The sequence below is a fragment of the Saimiri boliviensis genome (assembly GCF_048565385.1).
Source record: "Saimiri boliviensis isolate mSaiBol1 chromosome 19 unlocalized genomic scaffold, mSaiBol1.pri SUPER_19_unloc_5, whole genome shotgun sequence".
NCBI lineage: Eukaryota > Metazoa > Chordata > Mammalia > Primates > Cebidae > Saimiri > Saimiri boliviensis.
In genome coordinates, this window is record NW_027412506.1 from 183732 (window position 1) to 188647 (window position 4916).

Here is a 4916-nt window from a genome sequence, read left to right on the forward strand (position 1 = left end):
TTGGTCTATTTCTCTGTTTTAGTACCAGTACCATGCTGTTTTGATTCCTGTAGCTTTGTATTATAGTTTGAAATCGGGTAGCATGATGCCTCTGGCTTTGTTCTTTGTGCTTAGCATTGTCTTGGATATCCACACTCTCTTTTGCTTCCATATGAAGTTTAAGGTGGGTTTTTCCAGTTCTGTGAATAAGGTCATTGGTAGCTTGATGGGGACAGCATTGAATCTATAAATTACTTTGGGTAGTATGGCCATTTTCACGATATTGATTTTTTCTACAAATATGCAATGCTTCATGAATTTTTAGGTCCTCCTTGAGCAGGGGCCATGCTAATCTTCTCTGAATCATTCCAATTTTAATATATGTGCTGCCAAAGTGAGCACCAGTAATGTTGTTTATACTGGATATATTGCCTGTTAGCTCCTGCGATGTTTTACAATGATTTTTGGCCTCCTTGCATTGGATGTTGACATACTTCTTTCACTTAGTGAACTTTGTTTCTACCCACATTCTGAATTCTACTTGTATCATTGCAGACATGTCAGCCTCTGGCCAGTTCTGAAAACTTGAACGGGCTGAACAGTTGATGTAATCATCTGGAGGAAAGAAGGCATGCTGACTTCTTGAGTTTCAGTGTTCTTGCACTGATTCTTCCTCATCTTTATGAGCTTATTCACCTTCAACCTTTGAGGTTGCTAACCTTTGCACAGGGTATTTTTCTTTTATCATGTTTGATGATCAGGAGGGTTTGATTGTGGTTTAATGTAGAAGCAGGCAGCTGCCTTTGGTTTTGGAGGATTTCAGTGGGCCAATATTCATCTCTCAATTCCTGGACTGTGTGCTTTAATTCTGGGAAACTTATATTGCGTCTCAACTTTTTTCTCTGGCTCCTCGAAGTTTGGAGTCTACTGCACTGAAGGAAGCAAAGTGTGGCAGGTGTTGGCAGAGTGCTAGCAGATGCAAACCTGCCTGCTTCCCTGTTGGCATTTGCCCAGTGGTGGAAGTGGTGGAGGCAAGACAGCTTGGTGGCGGCCAGAAGACCCCTTCTGTGTGTGCTGTTGCACTGGAGGTAGTCTTGGTTCAGGCCAGGGTGCTGGCCTGTGCATGTCTGGGTGCCGTCTCTGTGACCCCCTAAGCAGCAACGACCACTCAACGTATATTAGCATTCCCTTTTCGTGCACAGAATTAGCACAAGGAGAAGGTGTTGGCAGAGGTTGTGATTTTGTTCCTCTGCCTACCATGGCTCTTTCTTCAATGGGAGTTGGTGTGGGTTGAAGTGCGTGCTACATTCCCATGTGCTAGTAGGGCAAGTGCAGCAAAATCCACTCATGTAAACACACACCAGCAAAGTGATGTAGGACGTTTTTGTATAAAGAGCTTCAGTATGGAGAGGCAATGTAGAGGATGCTGCGTGCCTGAAGGGTCCGCTTTGCTGCATCTCTTCACTGCTCAGGCATGGTCCACTGGCACAGAAACAAAGGTGTGGGCAGCTGAGAGTGCCCTGTAGGCAGGCGTGGCCAGGCTGGAGCCCTGGGAGAGGCAAGCAGACTAAGGAGTGCTGAGGTCAGACCAGCTTCATCTCATGTGCAAGAATGCCCAGTAGATATCACGCCTCAGATAACTCTCTGAAAAGTGAGGCCCCAGCACAGCACAGCTGCTCTACAAAAACGTGGCCAGACTTTTTAAAGCAAGTCTCCTTTTATTAATAGGGAAAATCTCATACCTGATCTCTGCTGGGCAATCTTCACATGAGATGTGGCTGATCTGACATCCACACTCCTAAAGTGCTGGGATAAAGTGTCTCATAAGACCCAGTAGAGCCTAGAGAGATAGCTGTGCCTGCCCTCTGGGCTTCACATCAGCTGGCTTCCTGCTCCATCATTTTGCTTGTCTCCTGCGGGCTCTACCCCAGAAAGATGTGAGTTAGCCATCACTTAGTGTAATCACCCCAGGATGGAGGGTCTGTTCTATGGGCCCAAGACAGAGTTCCCTGTCCAGTGATAAGCAGTGGGGGGTATGTGGTATCCACAAGAGATGGACTGTCTTGTTACTTGGGTCAACTGCAGCTTGTTAGAGTTATCAATATGGCACTTAGGGTCTTTGCTTTCTTGATATTCTGAAGGTAACAAGGGCAGATCCACTGCAGAGGCAGTGGCAGAGAGGATTTCAGTCGATCTGTGAAGCTCTGTCCAAGAAATTGCCAAGTTGCTACTGGCTTGATGGTTTCAGTGGGGTCCTGGATAAAGACCCAAGCCAGGAGGACCTGCTCATCGAGGAGATATGGAAACCAGCACCCACGTAACGGTTCAGCCACTTTCCCATAAGGCTGCTGTGGTATACTGGGGGTCCACTCCAGTACCTAATTGCCTCATATCTTCCAGCGACTCAAGGTATCACTAGCGAAGCCTGCAAAAAGACAAAGATAATAGCCTGCCTCTTCCTCTGGGACCTCTGTACCACTGAGGTACAATCCTGTTGCCAATCTGGACACAACTATGAGAGGTGGCTGGAAACAAGTTCAGAAGTCTTGTCTAGTCAGGAGGAACAAGATCAGAGACTTGCTTTTAAAAAAGTCTGGCCATGTTTCTGTAGAGCAGTTGTGCTGTGCTGGGGGTTCACTTCAGCCCCTGGTTGCCTCAGACACTCTGAAGTCCCAAGGTTGAAATGGCTGAGTTGCCCAAGCAACAAAGATTACAGTCTGGACCTCTCTCTGGAAGCTCTGATTCAGGGAGGCCTGAAACATCTGTCAGCCAGAGAACAGCAGTGAAGGCAGCCAGAGACCCTGTTGAAAGGCTGTACCCAGTGATTAGGAATGTTGTTGGGGATTGACTTAAACAAGGGTCTGGCTATGTTTTTGCAAGGTGGCTCTGCTGTGCTGAGCTACCACTTACACCTCTGGTCAGCTTGGGTTCTACAAAGCCCTAAGGCCAGAACCTAGTCATCCAAACAGCAAAGATGGTGGCCTGCCTTTCTCTGTGGGAGCTCTGTCTAAGGAATATTTCAAATCTCCATTGGCCAGGGAACACCTTCGAGGGTAGCTGTAAGCACCAGGTGGGAGGTCCTGTTCAGTAAGAAGGAACAGGATCAGGAGCCTGCTAACAGAAGCAGTCTGGCCATGATTTGGTAAAGCAGCTGTGCTGTGCTGTGGGAACTCTTCTGCCCCTGGTCGGTTTGTACTCTCCAATGCCCACAGGCTGGAATAATTAAGTTCCTCCAACAGGACAGATGGCAGCCTGTCCTGTCTTTTCTTTCACAGTTTATCTTGTGTGATGGAGCTGAATTTTTAGGCTGTTAATTTTTACAATAAGCATTACAGTTGTTCAGAAAGAATCTTGCTGTTCTCTTTCAGGTTAGATGTATGAGAATTCATTGTCTCCTGTAAATAAACCTGTTGAGGTTTTGTTCTCTGGAAAGAAGTTGCTTTCTCCTATCTGGCTTTGGTCACAGTCATGTAGAGCAGTAGCCAGTCTACAAGGACATGATTGAATTTCCATTTCCAGTGATTCCTAGTTGTGTCTTACATTCTCCAATTCAGAACTGACCATTTTATTCTTCGTTGTCAAAATGCTAAGCTGTCCACTCTCCTAAAATACCGTCTTTTTTCATTCTTCCTTATCCAATTTTATGGCCTTAAGAATATTAGCATTCTTTTCTTTCACACTTTCAATGTCCTCTAAATTTTTTTTTTCCCTTAGCAGGTTCTGCTGTTGAATTGTGTCTAGTTCCAGTCTAAGCAAGGCAATTTTTTTCCCAGAACATGCTATTTTCATGCAAGAGATCTTTTTCTTTCTTATGGCTAAGAGAACTCTACGTCAACAAAGCAACATTTTAGTTAGCACAAAATAGAATAACATCATAATTTCCTCTGAATTTAAAGCATAAGATGTATATTTGTATAATGAAAGAATTCCCATGGTGAATATGTTACTGAAAAAAAGTTGGACAAAACTTCAAACCTAATAGAGTGTAAATTCCAGAAAGTTTCAATATTGATTTAAACACCATGAAAAATAAATCACTAGAGGATTTTAAAGAATTTTTGAATTGGAAAAGCTATTCTCTGAATTACAAAATAATCATAGGCATAAAATATAAGATTAATACATTTGACTACGTTTTAAAAATTGGATTTACACTCTGATATCTATCCTATAAACCACACCATTGTAAGAGCCTTAGCTATGCATATATTTAAACAGAAGCAGTTCCTCTAAGTTTTCAAGTTCCTTTTTCTGAAGAAGGTTTTATCAATATATGACTTTTCTAATACTGTTATAGTCAGTTATAAGAATTACATTTATTCATAACTGTTACATCTAAGTATTGTATCCTTCTATATGTACACATCTGCATCTAAGCATTGCACTTCTACATCCAACTGTGAACTCATTTAAGATCAGGATTCTTAAAAAGAGAAATAAAAAAATATATGCAGCTGGATACTGTGGCTCACACCTGTAATCCCAGCAGCATGTAATGTTCAGTGTTCTATGTAGTACTGCACTTCTACATGTGGCTGGGCGCAGTGGCTCACACCTATAATCCTAGCTGCTGAGGTGCGTGGATCACGAGGTCAGAAGTTCGAGACCAGTGTGGCCAGCATAGGGAAACTTCGTCTCTACTAAAAATAAAAAAAATTAGCCAGGAATGGTGGTGTGCACCTGTAATCCCAGCTACTCAAAAGGTTTAGGTAGGAGAATCATGTGAACCAGGAGGTGGAGGTTGCTGTGAGCTGAGATCATGCCATTGCACTCCAACCTGGGCGACAGACTGTGTGAGACTCTGTTTCAAAATAAACGTGTGAGTGTGTGTGTGTGTGTGTGTGTGTGTGTGTATAGTATATAGTATATAGGTGTATATATATATATGTGTGTGTGTGTGTGTATTTATATGTACATGTGTGTAATACACACAGATG

At 43.3% G+C, this 4916-nt stretch overlaps 1 non-coding gene across 1 annotated transcript; it reads right to left on the minus strand.

Annotated features, from left to right (window-relative positions):
* Positions 1–274: 274 nt before the first annotated feature.
* LOC141583398 (U6 spliceosomal RNA) lies at positions 275–381 on the minus strand. The gene has a single exon (XR_012516049.1). It is a non-coding gene; the product is annotated as a U6 spliceosomal RNA (small nuclear RNA).
* Positions 382–4916: the final 4535 nt, after the last annotated feature.